This window comes from Sus scrofa, chromosome 11, assembly GCF_054392235.1.
Source record: "Sus scrofa isolate SSC_HxYL_T2T_F1_AM1 chromosome 11, Sscrofa_HxYL_maternal_Yorkshire_Landrace_v2.0, whole genome shotgun sequence".
Taxonomy (NCBI): domain Eukaryota; kingdom Metazoa; phylum Chordata; class Mammalia; order Artiodactyla; family Suidae; genus Sus; species Sus scrofa.
In genome coordinates this window covers 71,026,826-71,048,469 of record NC_139393.1, presented here as the reverse complement: position 1 = coordinate 71,048,469, position 21,644 = coordinate 71,026,826, and the positions used below count along the sequence as shown (strand labels likewise).

General features: G+C 42.7%; 1 protein-coding gene across 1 annotated transcript in view; it reads right to left on the bottom strand.

The window, feature by feature from the left end:
* Nucleotides 1–2,132: 2,132 nt before the first annotated feature.
* GPR180 (G protein-coupled receptor 180) overlaps nt 2,133–21,644 on the bottom strand; it is a 290,476-nt gene continuing 270,964 nt past the window's right edge. Inside the window, exons 12-13 of the transcript XR_014819704.1 lie at nt 2,794–2,935; nt 2,133–2,321 (exon numbers count right to left, since the gene is read on the bottom strand). The gene's annotated coding sequence lies outside the window, so the exon portion shown is untranslated. The remainder of the gene's footprint in view (nt 2,322–2,793; nt 2,936–21,644) is intronic.

Here is a 21,644-nt window from a genome sequence, read left to right as displayed (position 1 = left end):
GGAGGGCAGCTCTAAACGTTTTGTGGGAGACACAGTTTCCGGAGCATCAGGCCACCACGGATCTTAGAGAGTCACAGTTCTTGATGCCTGCTCTGGAAACTCAACACCTTTGAAGAACAGGGTGCCCAGAGGCCTCGTGGATGCAGGGATCCCACCGAATTCTGCTGGATGCTCTCCCTTCCCTTGTCACCTAGGAACCTGTGGAGTGGCTGAAATTAATTCCCGTGATCCCTGAACCAAGAGCTGGTCTGAAACCAAGGAAGAAAGAAAAGACACCCCAACTCAGCATCCATCCTAAATATACTTTCCTAAGAGCTGAAATGAGGTGTGGGAGCAGCTGGCAGAGTCAACATTCTAAAAATGCTGCGGAAGTCGTTACCCCAGGACTCAGCTCTGTGGACAAATACACTTTCGCAGTTGCCTTGAGCGTTTCTCTACCTCCCCGCTGCGCAATTCCAGGTGACCCCGAGCACGAGGAGGCCCCAGAGGCTGAGTTCCCAGTCGATCTTCAAAGACTCACTTTTCTAGCATGTCTCCCTCCATTCCACATGAAAAGTTTATAGAGACATACATTATTCACAGCACAAGGACCAAATATGCATCCTAGACCTTGCTGGAAAATAGTCAAGTGGACAGACCACATCAACTTAAAAAATATTTTTTTGCTTCCAGGAATTTTTATAATCTTAATTTGTTGACATAATGGGAACATGGAAAATTAAGGGGCGGGGGGAAGAAGCGTCTGTTGCCTAAAGGCAGCAGAGCTGATTTGGGGCAATTCACGCTTGGGTCTCTCCTCTAGGAATTTATATGACACCGTTTATACCCTAGATGTCTCCTAAACAGTGGTGAACAGGAGGCTACAGAAGAAACGAATTCAAAAGAAGGTTCAGGAAATCATCTCAGGGCAAGGAGGCTGTTACTATATAAATAAAATAAATCAGGAGGTAGACTTTATCCATTCAAATTTAGCGAGAAACTGACATGGGCTTTGTTTTCAAGTTTCTGCCAAGTGTTGATGTTTTCTTTTCTTGAGTAAGGTGCTATTTTACGACTCTTCTCTTCTTGCTTTGTATCTTTAGATGAAAGCTTTGGAAAACAGAGATCATATCTCTTCCTTGAATTTGGTATCAGCTGATAGTCCGTGCTCTAGCTCAGTGTGCAGAGATGAATAAACAGGCCCAGCCCAACTGCTTCTCTGTGAATTCACTATTCTGCTAAACCAATGATTTCGTTCTACTTGGATGGAAAATCTGCTTAGCCTATTGGGAATTTGCCACACTGAAAAGCCTACATTACTTTCTGCATTTATTTTATTTTATTCATTATTATTATTATTATTGCTATTATTTTTGCCTTTTCTAGAGCTGCTCCCATGGCATATGGAGGTTCCCAGGCTAGGGGTCTAATCTGAGCTGTGGCTGCCGGCCTATACCACAGCCACAGCAATGCCAGATCCAAGCCATGTCTGTGACCTGCACCACAGCTCATGGCAATGCCGGATCCTTAACCCACTGAGCGAGGCCAGGGATCGAACCCGCAACCTCATGGTTCCTAGTCGGATTTGTTAACCACTGAGCCATGATGGGAACTCCTCTGCCTTTATTTTAGTCAAGGGGACTCTGGTTCCCGCAGTTCCCAACTAACTTTCGAAGTTACTAGATAGAGGAAAAGTTCATGGACCTGGTTTGAATTGTAGGGGGTTAGAACTCCCTCAGCCTGCCCCACCATTAAAGAGAAAGTAACTTACTTCTTTTATAAACTCCCTTGATTCTTCTTTTCAACAAAAATTCATTCAACAAATGTCAATTGATCACCAGATAGGAAGTTCCCATCATAGCTAAGTGGTAACAAACCCTACTAATATCCATGAGGACGTGGGTCTGATCCCTGGCCTCGCTCAGTGGGTTAAGGATCTGGTGTTACCGTGAGCTGTGGTGTAGGTCGCAGATGTGGCTTGGGTCCGGAATTGCTATGGCTGTGGCGTAGGCCGGCAGCTGCCGCTCCCATTAGAGCCCTAGCCTGGGAACCTCCATATGCTGCAGGTGTGGCCCTAAAGAGACCAAAAGAAAAAAAAAGGAAAAAATTGACACCAGATAGTACCCCAAAGTCACCAAGTAGCATAGCAGTTAGAATCTCGCCAAGTTTGTATTCTATCGACAGAACTCAACCCCAAAGGGAGACAAGCAAGAGAAAAGGGAACTGAGAGAATTCACTTGAAGGAATGGAATGTGGAGGCCACTAGTTTCATGTTTCCTGGGCAGAGACTCAGAGGTGGAGAGGGAGCGCTGTGTGGGCCAAGTTTTGCTGGGGAGATCCACCTGCAAGGAAGTGAGGAAGGCAGGATGAGGCAGAGGAGAAGTTGACTCCAAGGTTGAAAAGGAGGCCCCAGCCAATCCTTCAGGGAACTTTTGAGCTAGGATGGCCCTTCCCAGGGTGTTACACTGAGGCAGGAAGTCTGGCTTTAGTCTGCATCCCTCATGGTTACTCACTCGCTGGCTGTCAACTTCCCCAGAGGAAGAGGCACCTGCTGAAGGCTTAATAGCTTGAAGAAACAAATATTCTGTTACATCTTAGAAATTTCTGTTATGCAGTGCTATGCAACAAACTTCTGAAGACTTAATAGCTTAAAGAAACAAATATTCTATCACATTTTAGAAATGTCTGGGTCGGGAATCCAGACAGGGCTCAGCTGGTTGATGCTTCCGATCTACACATGGTCGACAGGGGGTGCTTGGTGGTACTGAGCTGGTGGATGCGCTGTTCTGGAGGGGCCAAGACAGCTTCACTTACATGTCTTGCTCCTTGGTAGGGGTGACTGGAAAGTAGGTTCATCCAAGACTGTCAAACTGGATCACCGACATGGGGCTCTGCAGTGTGGCGGTCTCGGAGTAGCTGGACTCCTTCCATGGCAGCTCAGGTTTCCTAGAGTGTCCTTCAAATGACAGAGAGTAGGAGCTGCTTGGCTCTTTCGTCTTGGGCCCAGAACCTGGCAGAGCATCACTTCTGCTGAATTCTATCGCTTAGGGCATCACTCAGCCTGACCTGAATGTAAGGTGGATGATTACGTTGGACTCAATGGTACCTCTCAGCTGGAGGCGTAACCAAGAATTTGCTGCCACCTTTACTTCTAGCACAGGGCATAGTGTTAGGTGAGGCAGTTCCCTATCGGGCTGGGCATCCTCCGTGAGCGAGTGCTGCTGTAAGCCATCAGCAGCTGGCTTTCCCAGGAGCTGAGGGCTGCAGGTGCCAGTTCTGAGAGGAGACCACAGCAAGCACTTGTGGGAGCAGTGAGACATAGTCCTCAGAATTAGCCCCAGTGGGCAGTTAACACTGAATTGTATCTCAAGGAAGAGAAAGGATTGACAAGAGGTTTGTCTAAGCAGTTCCCTAGCATCCTTCCACAAGGGCCTTGAAACTCTAGGGTGAAGAGCAGGCAGGCACCCAGGAGTTAGCAGAATTATCAGCGGTAACACAGGATTTCTCTTCAGGCCTACAGGTTTGGTCATGGATGGATGTCTATCGAGTAAATGTCAATGGAACTTGTATTAAAATCTTTGATCTGTAAGATTCTTGGGCTGGAGTTCCCGTTGTGGCTCGGTGGTTAACAAATCTGACTAGGAACCATGAGATTGCAGGTTCGATCCCTGGCCTCGCTCAGTGGGTTAAGGATGTGGCGTTGCTGTGAGCTGTGGTGTGGGTCACAGACGCAGCTCCGATCCTGTGTTGCTGTGGCTTCGGCGTAGGCTGGAGGCTACAGCTCCAATTAGACCCCTAGCCTGGGAACCTCCATATGCCACGGGTGTGGCCCAGAAAATACAAAAAAAAAAAAAAAAAAAAGGTTCTTGGGCCAAAAAAAGGGGGGGAGGAGTGAGAATGGATTTTGAGTCTCTCTGTTCTTAGAAAATTTTATTACAGCTTTTAAAATCATAGAATAGTAGAGCTATGAGACATGGGTGAGCATTCAGCCCCATTTCTGCTTGCAGAAGAGAGGATATGACCCAGTGAGTGAAACAAAGTGTCTAAACCCATCTGCTAGTTAACCCAAAGCAAAGAGCAGAATCTGATCTCCCGACTTTCTGGTATGGTTCTTTCTTCCTCTAAGTCAGTTTTCTAGAAGGAATTCCTCTGGCTGGCATGCTGCGGTCTCCAAGGTACCTCAGGAACGTGGGCCAAGGTTGGTCCAAGATATAAAATTTCTGACATACAGCTATTGATTTCAGGCATCAAAAATGTATAAGATTACTGCCATTAAAAAAAAAAAAAAAAAAACAAAGAAAATGATTCCTGTTGGAAAAAGTACAGACTTTTGTGTTTCTATTTTTTTTTTGTCTGTGTATCCAAGCAGCAGCACCTAATGAATCGATTCGAATTATTTTTATTTTTGCTTTAGACTCAATCCAGTCCAAACAGACTCTCACGGACCTGCTAAGTAAAGGCTCTTTGGTACATGCTTTTATGACCAAAAAGTTAATCTGAGGAGTTCCCTTGTGGCGCAGTAGGTTAAGGATCCAGTGTTGTCACGAGAGCGGCTCGAGTCACTGCTATGGCATAGATTCAATCCCTGGCCCAGATTCAGCCAATAAAATAAAATAAAATAAAATAAAATTAAAAGTTGAGCCTATATGATTTCTAATTTCTAATTACATAGTTACATGAGGTCTGCCCCCAACCCCCAGAGGTCCTTAAAGCTCATTTCCAGCTGCTCCCAGATTGTGGGGAACGGCTGAAGATTTTAGACCATGAAGTATTTCGATTAGATCTCTACATTTTCAGGAGGCTATCAGAAGCTGTTTCAATGATTCAGATGAGCGCAGAGCCCGAAACTCAGGCTCTAGGAAGGAGGGGGCAGCTTTACGGATAAGTTTAATGGGAAGAGTCCCAGCTGTAGTTTTCCTGTAAGCACCTATCAGGACCAGAGGGGACTCTCTTATAAACAAGGTTGCAAAGGCAGTGTTGCAGCAGCGGTCATGTGACTCTTGCCGGCTCTGTGATCCCACCTTAGGTTAAGTAAAGTGGTCTCTGTGGTCGAGCAGATGCCTCATAAACAGGCTCACTTTTCAGTGACAAATGAAAACACAGATACAAATTAATGGGCAAAGAAAGGCCCCATTTATCTGTTTGTGTTGCTCAGCAAAAGCATCCCAGGGAGCTTCAATCATCCCATTTTCCCTTTTTCTTTTTTCTCATTACAGTCATTACTGGTCACAAAAGGCTGCTCACAAAACAGCTAGTGATTATAATTTAACGCATCCTTCCTGAAACCTGCAGGGAAATTAAAGCAGGGAGCTACCTGAGGGGGAATGGGGCAGAGAAATGGGCTGGGCACATCTGAGGCAATAGCTTTAAGTGCTAATTGTCCAGTACTTGCCAGCTGTCTGCCCAGGGCTGACCTCAGACACCTTGGGAAAGCCGAGGTCACTCCCTTGCAAACAGAGTCCAGTTACCATGGTCTCAGATTTCAAGGATCCCGGCTGGAGTCCCTGCTCAATCTGAGGAGTCTAGTGTTTTCCTGAATTCTAAGGGAACCCCAGAAATGCCTGTCGATGTCATCCAGCACCCACACTCAGCTCTGAACCAGGCAACTCTGTGGTCTGTCGGCTTCTGCTTGTGGGAAGTCACACAACAGCAAACCAAAGCATTTTCTGCTGTCATTAGCATGCAACCTCTCAAAGCACCAAGAATTCAATTTAGAATGAATTTTCACTCTCTCTCTCTCCCTCACTCTCTGCTCCTCCCTCCATCACTGCCCTCCCAAGTAACTTAAGGCCAGATCCAAATGATCTAATAATGATAACCAAAAATCATTGCAGCGAAAAAGCGAGATATTCATCTGGCATCTGAAATGAATGCTTTTCTGATAAGTCATCAATGAGAGAGCATTCTGCAAATGCCCTAAACCTGTACTCTCCATTACAGTAGCCACTAGCCACACGTGTCTATTTGATGTAAATTAATTTAATTGAATTTAAAATTCCCTTCTTCCTCTACTTAAGTACCCAGTGGTCACGTGCGGCTATTGGATGGTGCAAACCTCAGTGCATGAAAGGTAGTAAAATAGAAACTTGTGACTATTACTTGATGTAATAGTGTTTTTTGTTTTGTTTTGTTTTATTTGCTTCTTTTAGGGCTGAACCTGCAGCTTATGAATGTTCCCAGGCTAGGGGTCCAATCGGAGCTGTACCTGCCAGCCTACATCACAGCCACAGCAATGCCAGATCCTAGCCAAGTCTGCCACCTACACCACAGCTCACAGCAACGCCAGATCCTTAACCCACTGAATGAGGCCGGGGGTTGAACCTGCATCCTCACGGGTACTAGTCGGGTTTGTAACCCGCTGAGCCACAACAGGAACTCCTTAACCTAAGAGTTAATGATAATTTTATACAAATCAATTTGGTAGTGCTTAACAACCAGCTCACAAAATTGCTGAAAAAGAAATAATGAACCCCACAGCCAGCACAAGCTGGCTCCTGCACAACCCCTGAAACATTTCCATCACAGTAGAAAATGCTATTGGATAGCGATGCCCCAAACAACACAGCAACTTATTAGTGTGGTGATAGAAATATTCAGAAGGAGAATAAGACCCACACCCGTGCCCAAATCGCTAGCAAGGCTAAAAGCTTTAAGGATCAGAATCTCCCCATCAGTCCTTCCCTTCCTCAGATCTAAACCAAATTCCTGCCCCTGCTTTGCAGAAGGGAATATGCACAGTTAATTGTTTTAGAGGGTATCATCGCCTTCCTGGATACTCTGCAACAAATTCCTCCATCCTCTGGCATATTCCAGAAACCTCCTCTTCCTTCATTTCCTCTCTTCCTCTGACTGTCAGCCTGTTTTTTTTTTTTTTCTTTTTTTCTTTCTAACTTCATCATCACAGTAAGGCCCGAGGCCCGTGATTATCCAAGTCACCTTTCAATTCACTGGCATCCCTGGTGTTTTGCATAGAATTCAGGACAATGCTGCAGGCTGAAACCTCACCAGAAATTTATACAGCACCGTAATGTTCTTCTGATTCCCCAGGCATTCTTCCCTTGATTGGAGCCTGGGATCCGTTTGCTTTCTCCAGATACCAGAGCCTTTTTTTTTTTTTTTTTCCCTGGGTCAGAGAATTCAGAGTGAGGTTTGTTTCAGAATAGAAAAAGCACACAGAAGACTCTTTCTTGTCGGCAAACCCAAGACAGAAGCTTCTTTTCTTTCTCCGAGAAGAATATGCTCAAGAGAATATTCACAGGAGGTAATGCCAGTGATTTTCTTTTTTCTTTTGGCTCAAACTGGCAAATGACATTTGGTCCTTCAAATGAATGTTTCCAGGAGTAGGGCCAGGGTGGGGAGCCTGTGGTTCTAGAGCAAAACTTCATAGCATTCACTGTGCAGCAGAAAACTCCAGGGAGCTTTTACAGAATGCCAGAGCCCTAGCCCCGCTCTCAGAGGGCCTGATTCAATTAGTTTCGCCAAGCACCAGTATTTTTAAAAGATGTTTTTGAATTATAGTTAAAAAAACACACATAAAATAAATTTGAACTTATTAGCCATTTTTACAAGTCAGAAACATTAAATACATTCACACTGGTGTGAAACCATCACCACTACCCATCTCTAAAATTCATCTTGCAAAACTGAGGCTCTATAACCCCCCCACACACACACACAATTCTCTCGTCTCTCCTCCTTGTCAAGGGCTGCCTCTGTGCCTCTGACTCCAAGTACCTCGTGTCAGTGGAATCACACAATATTTACCCTTTTGTGACTGGCTCATTTAACTTATCATATTGTCATCAAGTTTCACCTATGTGGTAGCACGTATCAGAATTTTTTTCCTTTTTAAGGCTGAATAATATTCCATTGTATGTGTCTACCATATTTTGTTGGTGGACAGTTAAGTTGCTTCCATCTTTGCGCTACTGTGAATAATGCTGCTATGGACATGATTGTGCAACGATCTGAGTTCCTGCTTTCAGTTCTTTTGGAATTGCTGGATCATATGGTGGTTCTACGTTTAAATTTTTGAGGAACCATCACAATGTTTTCCATTGCAGCTCCACCATTTAACATTCTCACCAACAGTGCACAGGGTTCTAATTTCTCCATAGCCTCTCCAACACCTGTTATTCTGGTGTGAGGTGCTGTCTCATTGTGGTTTGTTTAGAAAGCCCTGCAGGTGCATCTAATTAAATGAGTGAGCGCCAGGGCTCCAGAGAAGGTATGGACACAATAATACACAAGGACAACTGGACTCACCTTTCATCCTCCAGAGAAACCAAAGGACACATGGCTTTGGCACCAGAGAGTTCTACATGAACCTTAGGCCAATCCCTTGGCTCTCCTACCTCTTCCCTGTTTATAAATGTAGGTAAGGAACCCTTCTTTGACATTATTGTGTAATTATTACCTGGCATACAATTGTCATGGGAGGTTAGGGTTTTTAGAGATGCAGGAAGTCACACCTCTTTCTGAAACTGAGCCCTAATGAGAATACAGGATTTTGCTGAAGGTTTTGTTTCGTGTGTCAGAATCTAAATGAAAATCCAGGATCTGACAGCACTTCTGTTCATGCTGATCTCTCTTCTTAGCCGCGATTCTCCAGAGGGAGAAGAAGGTGGAACGGGCAAGCCCCTCTCCCCATTTCATCTTTACAGAGACCTAAATGACTAAGAATGGGTTAAGTATGAACCCTTCCTCCAGATGATGTTTCTTTCTTCTTTTCTTTTCTTTTTTTTGTTTTCTTTAGGGCCGCACCTGAAGTATTTGGAGGTTCCCAGGCTAGGGGTCTAATCAGAGCTTCAGCCGCTGGCCTACGCCACAGCCACAGCAACGCAGGATCTGAGCTGTGTCTGTGACCTATACCACAGCTCACGGCAATGCCGGATCCTTAATCCGCTGAGCGAGGCCAGGGATCGAACCTGCAACCTCATGGTTCCTAGTCGGATTCGTTAACCACTGCGCCACAACAGGAACTTGATGTTTCAATTAAAGCTAAAAGCATTAAAGAAAAGGAATCACGCTTGAATTAACTGACAATCAGCCTTGAGCCCACAAGCACAAGGTAGGGCAGATTATTAATTCTGAAAAGAAAAAAGAAAAAAAAAAGAGAAACAAAATCTTCTTCACCACTGTTCTTTATGTCAACAATAATAATGCCATCTTATTTCTTGACCTTGTTTTCTCTTTTTCAAAGCAATCCTATGAGTATGAGCTCATCGGATCCTTGTGACATTCCTATGAAACTGTCGTGGTAGAAAGAATTCGCCCCATTCCACAGATGAGAACCATGTGGTAGAGGAAATGGTGCCTTCGCATAGGCAGTGAAAAGACAGCATTGCAGCTGTCAAGGGTGAGAAATATCCCCTTTTGTTAAGACAGGGCTCAGCCAGGGTAGAATTGGTTTGTTTTAAACAATGTTTAATCTGCCAAGTTATATGTTCCGAACCCAAACTTTCTGTTCCACTGTCTCACATAGAGTTTTACTTTCTTTTTTCTTTTTTATGGTGGCACCTGGGGCACACAGAAATGCCTGGGCTAGGGGTCCAATAGGGCTGCAGCTGCAGGCTTACGCCACAGCAAAGGTGCATCGGAACCGCATCTGTGACCTACACTGCAGCCTGTACATGCCAGATCCTTGACCCACTGAACGAGGCCAGGGATTGAACCCACATCCTCATGGAGACCAGGTGGGTCCCTAACTTTCTGAGCCCCAGTGGGAGCTCCCAGACTTTTACCTTTTATTCAACCTCTTGGTTAGGTTGAGTGTATTTGTCATAACCCTTTTTAAGAGGAAAATGTGAATTTTCACCTCCATTATAACAGATGCTAAACACTGAAGATTTTATTATAGACAGATAATTATAAACCGAAATGAACATTTAATAATGATTTGGACCATCTAAGGAAGTGATTAAGACATGAAAGATTTGGAAATTAAATCTAAATGAGGCCAAGAGGAAAGTCAGACACCAACAAAGGTACTACTTGCAGAGACAAAAATAATCGTAAGGAGCCTGCCCACCTTCTTTTGTCCGCAAAAGCCTTATCAGGTAACCAGTCATCAGACTCACTAGAAGAGGATGCCATATCCTTCCGCCCATTTGACTTTCCGGGACTTCATGGCACCTGGGTGCATCCACACAGGGACCAGGCTGGCTCTCCTGGGGGGTTGGAGCAGGACCCTCCCTGCGACAGTTCTGCCTGTGTTCCCGCAGCTGTTCTAACCCTCCTGCCCAAGGACACTCTGTCCCTTCCCTGAGACTCTGCTCTGCAAAGGAATATCCTGCCGCCAAAGCCTTTCATAGAGAAGTGCAGGTCCAATTACTCCCTCCGAGGCTCTGCTTGGTCAGGAACACAAACTGATCATTTCTTAGGTGGAAGAACCTCGTAAAAGTCAGTGCATCAGCCTCCTGGTAGAAAGGCTTGAGGATTATTGTTTGGCGATTGATAACTTTTTATTTGTCAAATGCAAATAATCAGAATCATAATCCCTTCCTGTAGGCTTGTTCTGAGGATTAAGTGGGAAATGCTTACGAAGGATTCACCACGATGCCTGGCGCGAGATAAGCCCTGGTAAATACTGGTACTGAAGTGGGTGCCACGTCGCCTCAGTGAAGCTAATTTTCTTAAGGCCAATGCAAGAGTCGTACCTCTGCGCCCCACAGTGCCCAGAAACCACAGAGCTTCAAAGAGTACTTTAAACAGGAGCAAACGTTCATTATAAGGAGAAGCCAGGGGATGGAAACAAGAATTGCCCCTGGCACATGTGTGGTGACCGCTATAATATTTGTAGTAGTCTGGATCTGCTTGGCTGGGCTGGTAGGAAGCTAGAAGGAGCAGAGAGGAGTTCCCGCTGTGGTGCTGTGGGTTTGGATAGGCATTGCCACAGCTCTCTGAAAGGTCGAAGCTAAGGCTTGGATTGGATACCTGGTCCCCGAACTTTCACATGCCACAGATTCCCCTTCTCATCCCACTGCCATCTCTCTAGCAATGATCTGCTGTCTGTTACTATAGATTATTTTGCATTTTCTAGAATTTTATATACATTGAATCATACTCATATGCATTTTTTTTTCAATGGCCTCACCCACGGGGTATGGAAGTTTCTGGGCCAAGGATTAAATCTGAGCTGCAGCTTCGACAAGGTTGGATCCTTTAACCTACATCATTGGGTGGTGATTGAATTTTTGCAGCAATCTGAGCTGCTGCAGTTGGATTCTTAACCCACTGCCTCACTGCAGGAACTCCACATGAGTTCCTTTCATCTGGCTTCTTCACTCAGCACGATTACCATGAGATGCACCCACGCCATAGTGAATATCAATAGTTCATTCCTTTCCACTGCTGAGGATTATTCCAGTGTATAAGTATCCCACAATCTGTTCACTCATTCACCTGTTGATGGACATGTGGGCTCTTTTCAGTTTCTGAGTATTACAAATAAAGCTGCTATGAATATTTGTGTACAAACTTTTCTAAGGACAGATGTGTTTATTTCTCTTGGATAAATGCCTAAGAGTAGCATGGCTAGATCACATGATAGGTGTATGTTTAACTTTGCAGGAAACTTCCTAAATGTTTTCCAAAGTGGTTGCACAATTTTACATTCGCACCAGCAGAGTATGAGAGAGCAGTTCCTCCACATTATTGCTGATATTTGGAATGATCAGCCAAAACATTTAGTCATTCTAATAGGTGTGTAGTGATACCTCATTGTGATTTTAATTTGCATACATCTTCTTTGGTGAAGTGTCTCTTCAAATAGCTGATAATTTGTTTTGAAAAAGGTGGTGATATTAGTAGTTTAATGTAGCTATTAACATGTGTTAGCATGTCTGCAAACAGCAAAAACATAAGGCAAGAGTAAAACGTGAAAAAAAAAATTAATCTGCTTTCAAACAAGTGAAAATGTTATAGATCCTGAGCCAAAAAAAATATTCTTGGGATTAACTTTTTTTAGGCTCTAAACTGATCAAGGTAACCTTGTTTTTAAAGCTCAATCTCAGTCTTTTGAAATAGCTTTTTTCAATGGACATTAAAACTAGAGTACATTGTCTTAAAATGATAAAATACTAAGGCTGAGAGTTATCTCAGTGATGATTAAATTCAGGAGTTATAAAAGTTTTTGTGTTCATATCACATTTTCAAATACAGAAGTGTGGTTATTATCTTAAGGAAATTGAGTGAATTACACGCAGTTAACAAATCAGCAATAATTGCAACTATAATCCTAGCTACAGAATATCAGTGTCTTACAGAGAGGGCAAAGGGAGCCATACCCATGGTCGCCCTTCATTCCTGGGTTACTGATCGAAAAGAGCAGTTTACTGCCCTGACCGAGATATCTTAAGTATGCGAGACAAAATACGTCTAGAAACACCTGACTTTCAATGATGGAGGTCATGTTATGTAATAGGTTTCCCAGTTACTTGCTGCCAACCACACACACTTTCTATTTTATCACATGACCCATTCAGCACAAATGCCGCGAAAGACTTCCTTGCAGTGGATGAACTTGGCACCAAAGTTCAATTTTAATGTTAGTTGAAAATTTGGCTGCATACCAGGGTGCCTCTGCCAGTCACTGAGAACCATTCAATCTAAACCCTTCTTCTAGATATGGCCTCGCCTGGGGTCTCACTTTCAGATAAAGCAGAACCAGAATACATATCTCCTCATGACCAGGCCAGTGTCCTTTCCATTGCATCTGCTAGTTTCTGCCTCAATTAAATTAGTTATTGACAGAAAAGGGTAAATTAGATGAATTTTCATTGAGACTTTTAGATAAACTCATAAATAGAATTAACTGTATTCCCACCAAGACAGCAGAAGTTGGGTTACACTTAGGCTTCCAGGTTCTCGGTTTCCTTCCCATATTCTCCGTTATGTCCTCTGCCACCATCATCCTATGGAAGTGACTGCCTCTAAAATCACAAATCATCCACTTCTTGGCAAATTTCATGCTCATTTCTCAGTCCTAAGTTTCCTCTCATGTTCTGTGGAACTTGATGCTTTGTTGGGTTCATATTAAAACTTTATCCTCATTAGGCTTCTCTGATGCTGAATTTCTTGGTACCTGTAACCTTTATCTTTTCCTGGCTGGACTGTCTTCTTACCCTCTCCACCAATCATTGACGTACCCATTTCCCTGACTTGTATTATCTCTCTTTTCTTCTGTCTCTGTATATGCTTAAAGAACCATTTATATCTTTCAACTGTTTTGTGGTATTGGAATTACTTTGGAATTCATGGAGAGTTCTTTCAAAGCAAAGACTCATGTATTTCTTCAATTCTAAAATTTCTTTCCTCCTGGAACTTTTGTGGGACTCGTGTTGGAGCTTTTACATCTATCCTCCTGATCTTTTAGTTTCCCTATCATAGGTTTCACCTTCTTGTCCCCGGGAATTTTATTTTTGGTGATTTCTTTAGTTCTAGCTTCCATTTTTACTAGTCATCCCTTCAAAGTATACCACCTAGCATTTCCTTTTAACATATGCATCTTTTTCACTTCAATGACTACACTTTTCTCTTCTGATTTCTACTTATTTCTTTTCTTTTTTATTTATTTATTTATTTTTGCATCTTTGTCTTGTCTGTATCTCTTGAAAGAGAGATAGGAAGAGACAGAGAACTCCAATTAAAATGAGCCTGAGGAGTTCCCGTCGTGGCGCAGTGGTTAACGAATCCGACTAGGAACCATGAGGTTGCAGGTTCGATCCCTGGCCTGGCTCAATGAGTTAAGGATCCGGTGTTGCCGTGAGCTGTGGTGTAGGTTGCAGACGAGTTTCAGATCCTGTGTTGCTGTGGCTCTGGTGTAGGCTGGCAGCTACAGCTCCAATTAGACCCCTAGCCTGGGAACCTCCAGATGCTGCGGGAGCGGCCCAAGAAATGGCAAAAAGACCAAAAAAAAAAAAAAAAAAAAAAAAAGAGCCTGAAAACTACAATTCTGAAATATGCAAAAGCAAACACACACAGAGTCACTTTCTCATAAGTCAACAAACTCTAGGAGAAAATCTAACCCCTAAAGAAATTGAAGTAATAGAATTATCTCAAAATGACACCATAACAATGACGATTAGTATCTTTAGAAAGGAGACAAATTTTGCAAGAATATCAATTATAAATCAAAATGGACAAATATGAATTTTAAAAAGTGAATGTAAAAAAGAACCAGCTACAAATCCTGAAAATTAAAAAACACTTAGTTAACTCATTAACTATAATAAATAGATTATATATGTATATACACATATATTTACTAAATGTCTCATGTGTCAGGCTTATGATTTAGGTGATGAGAATAAAATAATGGGAAAAAAAGAGTAAAAACATCCCTGTCTTCAGAGAGTTTGCTTTCTGTGAGAGGCCAGCCGACCATAAGCAAGATAAATAAAGAGACCTACGTGTTAGATGGTGACAAGTCCTAAGACAAGAGGAAGGTACAGAAGGGTAGGGACAAGGGTTTGAAGTGTGTGTGATTACCATTTTAACGAGGGTTATCAGAGATTGTCTCGAGGTCAGTTGAGTAAAGATATGGAGGACGGGAGGGAACAAGGTGGGTGAATATCCTGAGAGAAGAACATTCCCGTCCGAGGACACCACCTTGCAAATACCCTTGTCTAGCATTTGGAGGAAGAGCTAGGAGACCAAGATGCCTGAAATGGGAATAGGGGGACCAGAGAGTGTAAAGCCTTGTAGGCCGACCAGGAGCTTGGGCTTTTACTCCGAATGAGACGGGAAGCCACTGAAAGGTTTCAGCAGAGGTGTGACATGATATGGTTCACGTCGTAACAGCATCACTGTTGACGAAGGGGGTCAAAGGCAACATCAAGGAGAACAGCTAGGAGTCTACTGCCATAATCAAGTAAGAAAAGATGGTGGCTCGTACTGGTTGGTGGCGATGGAAGGCAGGTGAACGTTTTGGATTCTGATCTTTATTCAAGATCGCTATGACAGGACATGTTGATGGGTTCAATATGAGATGTGAAATAAAAAGAGCCGACAAGAGTGATCTAAATTCTTTACCTGTGTAACTAGAAAATCAGCACAGCTATTTACTGGTATGGAAGACTCAGGTGTGTGGGGAGGGTCAGGAACTCTGCTTTAAATGTGAGCCACCTATGAAACATCCAGGGGACATGCCCAAAGTGGCATTTGGATACACACATCTGTATTTAGAGGAGAGGTCCAGGGTGGAGACACAGACTGTGGGGTCATCAGCATACAACTAATTAAAACCGTGAGGCTGGAGAAGATCTCCACATCAAGAGTGAAGATAAAAAAGCAAAGCAGTCCAAGGGCTGCCCTGGGGCACTTCAGCACCTTGGGGAGCTGGGAAGGTAATCGTCCAGTTTGTGGATAATGAAATATGACAGACAGCAAGACAGGGTTAGTCAATTCAAAGACAGTTCTGAGGAGTTTATTGGAATGCAGTGCAGAGATGTTAGAACATAAAAGCGATGATATAGAAGACAAATGAAAAGACTCTAACATGCATCCGTATAAATTCAAGACAGATAATCGAAAGAATGTTGGAAAAGGAGTATTTGCAGAAAAGACTGGAAATTTCCCAGAGCTGAAAAACTAGTCTTATGGATGAAAATCCCTACCAAGTACCTAGCAGAATAAATAAAATTATACTTATGTAAACATATCACAGTAACACCAAAAAACGTTTGGAATAAAGAGATAACCTCAAAAGGTGCCAGAGTGTAAAAGAGAAATTATCTTCAAGGAAATGACAATCTCATTTAACAAGCCTTTTCATCTGCAAAAATAGGTACCAGAAGACAGAAGACAAATGTCTTTCAAGACTTTGTTTTTTCATTTTTGGCCACCCTTTGGCATGTGGAACTCCCGGACCAGGGATCAGATCTGAGCCCCAGTCACGACCTACGCTGCAGCTGTGACAATGCAAGATCCTTACTTAACCCACTGTGCCGGGTGGGGATCGAACCCGAGTCCCAGCGCTCCCAAGAGGCCACTAATTGCGTTGCGCCATAGCGGGAGTTCCAAATAGCTTTCAAGTCTTAAAGTGTTTTCCTGTGGAAATTACGACAACATTGTAAACCAACTGTACTTCAGTAAAGTTAAGGGAAAAAAAGAAATTGATTTTCAAAAACTGCTATACTCAGCTATCATTCAAGGGTGGGAATGGGAAAGGTACTTATTTATTAAATAAGATATAAACATGAAAAAAAGACAGTTGACTACATAAAAATTAAATGACCATTAAATGTCTTTTGAATGACAGAAGAAAATAAAAGTGAAAGTCAGAAATTGAGATAAATGATTTTCAATGTCTGTAGAAGGCAAATAATCAGTATTCTAAAGAACTTGCATGAGTTGATGTTAAAAAGACAAACTACTGAAATAGTAAAAAATCAGGTAAAGGGTATGATCAGGCAGTTCACTGAGGAGAAAACCTAAACATCTAACTGAAGGGTATTTCTTAATTTCCACCTATCTCAGGATGTCCTGGTTAACTTCTCACGAGTTTTGGCTCTACTCTGTTCCATTGTCAAAGAACATCCTGTATATAAGTTCTACAGACATGGTACTGCAATTATTTGCAATTTCTTAAGTCTTGACTTGTGACATAGCACACATGACATGTAATTGCAGCACTTGGGTCAGAATATTCTTTTTTTTTTTTTTTTGCCCTTATTTTTTTTTTTAGGGCTGCACCCGCAGCATATGGAGGTTCCCAGGCTAGGGGTCACATCGGAGCTACAGCTGCCAGCTTGTGCCACAGCCACAGCACGCAGGATCCGAGGTGTCTGCAACCTACACCACAGCTCACAGAAACGCCAGATCTTTAACTCACTGAGCGAGGCCAGGTATTGAACCCTCAACCTCATGGTTCCTAGTCGGATTTTTTTCCGCCACGCCACAATGGGAACTCCAGAATATTCTATTTTATAGTTGCTCTGTAAGTATTCATTGAAAGAATTACTGCAAAGTCACAAAAGAGTTTATGTTCTTCTATGTGTACCTTTTCTCCGCCCCTCTGCTCGGAGCATCAGAATCCTCTGTGGGGACTGTGCCTAGTCTATGCCATACAGTGAGAAGTCTTGGGAATCTGGCTTCGGTTTGCATTCTGGCTCAGCCATTTGTGAAATGTCATAAGCTGAGCAAATTTATCTGAGTCCGTTTTCTCCTCTTAAAAATGTTTGCAAATATCTTTTTGGGTCGGGCAGGTGGGTATGGGTAGAATTAGAAATAAAATATGCAAAAATAAATGTTCAAGACTTTGTAGGGGCTCTTGTAGGAACACAGTTTCACCCAGATGTCTTGAATGTCTGTAAATGAGTGGTTCATAATGCCTGCTAGATTACTAATACAATAACACAATCTGTTAGGATAAAATACTAATAATCTGAGCATGATTCTACATAACACTTATGAATGAGAAAGAAACACACACGTCATTTATGGCTGCAGCTGTGCTTCCTGAGAGGTGTCTCTTCCCTCTGGTATTCATTTCAGGTATATACCAGTAAAACTCCACGAGAGGCTGGGAACCTCCAAAGAGGAAAAAAGATGGAAATTCCTTGAGTCTTTGTGTACTTGAATTAGAGATTGTTACTGAAAGCATCCAATAAAAATGTCCCAAGTGCCGAGCAAATAAACACTTGGGAATGGCTGTCGAAAGTCAAAATCCATTTACATGAATATTGGGCAATACAGGCAGCAGTGTTTGGCTAGCAGTTCTCTGGGAATGTAAAACAGTGAACATATAAATCTTTTGCAATTTGTAGTACCCATTCAAGCTGAATCAACCGAATTTTCTAAGTCAACTGGTGCAGCTGCCAGTGGGCAAGCTCAAGGCTGCAGAACACACTGGGAGCAAATCACACCAGTTCCAGAATGTGCATGGTTGGGAGGAGGTTTGAATAAAGGGCAGGTGCTTTGCAGCAAGGTTTTCACAATTGAGACAGAAAGCAGTCTATGTATATTTAAAAAAAACAACACAACATTCACTCTCGTGAAATTTTTGTTTCCAACTTAAAAAAAAAAATGCAAAATCGGAGTTCCCGTTGTGGCGTAGTGGTTAACAAATCCGACTAGGAACCATGAGGTTTTGGGTTCGAGCCCTGCCCTCGCTTAGTGGGTTAAGGATCTGGCGTTGCCCTGAGCTGTGGTGTAGGCCCCAGACGCGGCTCAGATCCTGCGTTGCTGTGGCTGTGGCGTAGGCCGGTGGCTACAGCTCCGATTGGACCCCTAGCCTGGGAACCTCCATATGCCACGGGAGCGGCCCTAGAAAAGGCAAAAAGACAAAAAAAAAAAAGCAAAATGTCAGATTGAGCAAGCTTCCTGGTAAATAGGAAAAATTATTATTTTGAAAAATGTTTCATCGAATTATCGCAAATTTCTATGTCATACCCAGAAAAAGATGTCTTCTTGTCTTCTTTATTTTAAAGATTGATTTACTTACTTTTAGGTGTTTATGCTGAACTCTTGTTACTGCGTCTCTAAGAGTGATTTTTTTTTTTTGAAAAGGGATTTTGCTATCTTGAATGGCATTCTGCCTAAACTATTTCCTTACAGTGCAGCCCCCAGTGTTTGCTTCATCGATATTGGATATTACGAACCTAAAACAATATTTCTCCATCTGGGGGCCCCAGATGCCTGGAGGTGTATTTTGGGGCATATTCCATTACAGTTTTACAGTTTGATGCTTTCTTTTTGATGATAACTGAATGTACTGTAAAATTAAAATAGCTTAAAAAGAGAAAAATGGGGGAAGAATTGAATTATCATACAGCACGTGGTAGGCATCACAACTGAAAAAGATCTGCGTTGTGGCAATCCGTATATTTTCACATTACAAGTTTACAGTAGTGTTTCAGCAAAATAACCTCATGTATTAATGTTGCTAATTGGAATTTAACGTTTTTTATTATACTTTATTTATTTTTGTCTTTTTTTTTAGGGCTGCACCCACAGCAGGTGGAAATTTCCAGGCTACGTGTTGAATCAGAGCTGTAGTTGCAGGCCTACACCACACCCACAGCAATACTGGATCCGAGCCACATCTGTGAACTCCAAAGCTCAGGGCAACGCCAGATTCTTAACCCACTGAGTGAGGTCAGAGATCGAACCTGTGTCCTCATGGATACTAGTGAGGTTCGTTCCCACTGAGCCACAATGGGAACTCCTTTTATTCTATTCATAACAAGACCATTAGCCTGGGGAGTTTCTCCGAGTTTTATGTTTGTGGATTTTTAAGTCATATTAATAATCAAAAACATTGGTCAACCCTTGAGGATATGGTTTTCCCTCGAAAGATGTCTTTATTTTATTTTATTTATTGTTATTTCCCCAATACAATTTTTTTCTATTGTATAGCATGGTGACCCAGTTACACATACATGTATACATTCTTTTTTGTCCCATTATCATGTTCCATCATAAGTGACTAGACTTAGTTCTCAGTGCTATACAGCAGGATCTCATTGCTAATCCATTCCAAAAGCAATAGTTTGCATCTATTAGCCCCAAGCTCCCAATTCACCCCACTCCCTCCACCTCCCCCTTGGCAACCAAAAGTCTATTCTCCAAGTCTGTGATTTTCTTTTCTGTGGAAATGATCATTTGTGCTGTATATTAGACTCCAGATATAAGTGATATCATATAGCATTTGTCTTTCTCTTCCTGACTTACTTCACTGAGTATGAGAGTCTCTAGTTCCATCCATGTTGGTGCAAATGGCATTATTTGGTTCTTTTTTATGGCTGAGTAGTATTCCATTGTGTACATATACCACAGAAAGACATCTTTACATATTTAAGCTTAAAAAGATTATCTAAATTTTTCATCAACAAGCTAATGCATTTTTTGTTGGAGTGTAGGATGACAAAGCCAGTCCTGAAAACATGGCCGCCCAGATTATACCCACAGGAAGGGGACAGCTATTGGATGAGAGCTGATGATAGTCACCTGATGCTTTGGTCCTCATAAGCGGTACATGTGATGGGGTTTTGCCTCCATAAAAGTGAAGTCACAGTAACTTTTTCTCAGCTGGTTAGAGTGGTTCTCTAGTTCCAGCCTCTGTTTCCTTTTTTGATGTGGATCTCGATAATTCATGGTCTTCCTCGGTTTAATGGGCTCAGAGGCTTTTTGTATGAAGTCTTTTTTTTCCAGAGAAAACCACCAGCTCTCTTACTTGAAAGATAATTGCACTTTTCATGGAGAAAATACACAATCACATAGATTGCACAAATTCAGTAACACTATTAAATAAATCATAGAATGTTAATCATCCTAATAGCGTGTATGGTTTTTTGTTTTTGTTTTTGTTTTTTGGCCTTTTTGCCTTTTCTAGGGCCGCTCCCATGGCATATGGAGGTTCCCAGGCTAGGAGTCTAATTGGAGCTGTAGCCGCCTGCCTACACCAGAGCCACAGCAATGCAGGATCCGAGACGCGTCTGCAACCTACACCACAGCTCATGGCAATGCTGGATCCTTAACCCACTGAACAAGGCCAGGGATCGAACCTGCAACCTCATGGTTCCTAGTCGGATTCGTTAACGATTGCGCCACAACGGGATCTCCAGCATGTATGCATTTTAAAAAATAGCTCTATAGGCAGGAATTTGCTAACTTCCCCTCCTGAGAAGGCTTGGTATGCATATGGATGCAAGACCACTTGAAATAATTCATGGTCCACCAAGGGTCTGAGGCCCATAAGCTGGAACCACTGTTGTAACTGTTACTACTTATAGTTTCAGCATAAAACCCAGTTTTCCCCAGAGCAGACAACCACCACAGTGCTTCTTGGTGTTGTTCACAGCTATCAGAACGGCGGCCCTCACAGATAGATAGTGGAATAACTGACAGTTGAAATGAGTTACGTTGAGGAGTTCCCGTTGTGGCGCAGTGAAAATGAATCCGACTAGTATCTATGAGGATGGGGGTTCGATCCCTGGCCTTGCTCAGTGGGTCAGGGATCTGGTGTTGTCGTGAGCTGTGGTGTAGGTCACAGACGCAGCTCAGATCCTGAGTTACTGTGGCTGTGGTGTAGGCCAGCAGCTGTAGCTCTGATCTGATCTGGGAACTTCCATATGCTGTGGGTGCCACCCTAAAAAAAGACAAAAAAAAGCAAAGAAAAGAAATGAGTTACATATGTATCACATGCATGCATATATATCAGATAAGTATATATTTTAAGTCACATGTAAATATAAAAATATACATATTTATATATACATTTAATTCTATCATTGAATTAAATGCAACTGAATGGTTGCAGCCCTGAGACAGATACCTTTTGGCCAAACTTCAGCAGACTTCCTTATTTATGGAACAGACACTAAAAGAGAAGACATCAGGAAGCACCAAACACATTAGCCGTTTTAAAAAACTTCTTCCCCTTCCCAGTGTTGCTGCCCTGCAACAAACAACACACAGAGCGGTGACATGATTTCCCTTAAAACAAAAAAGCAAAAAAAAAAAAAACCCCACCAACTTGTGCGAGAACGAGCAGCCAACTTTAGTCAGCGCCTGCATTCCAGAGTGCTGACGGGTGTGACCTGCCAGAGTGAAAATGTTATCACCTGTTTAAGCACCGCTGACTGATGTAGATTCCCAGGCAAATCCAAACTGTCGCACCCCCTTTTCAAGCATCAGGAAAACCAGATGAGATCAGTGTCACA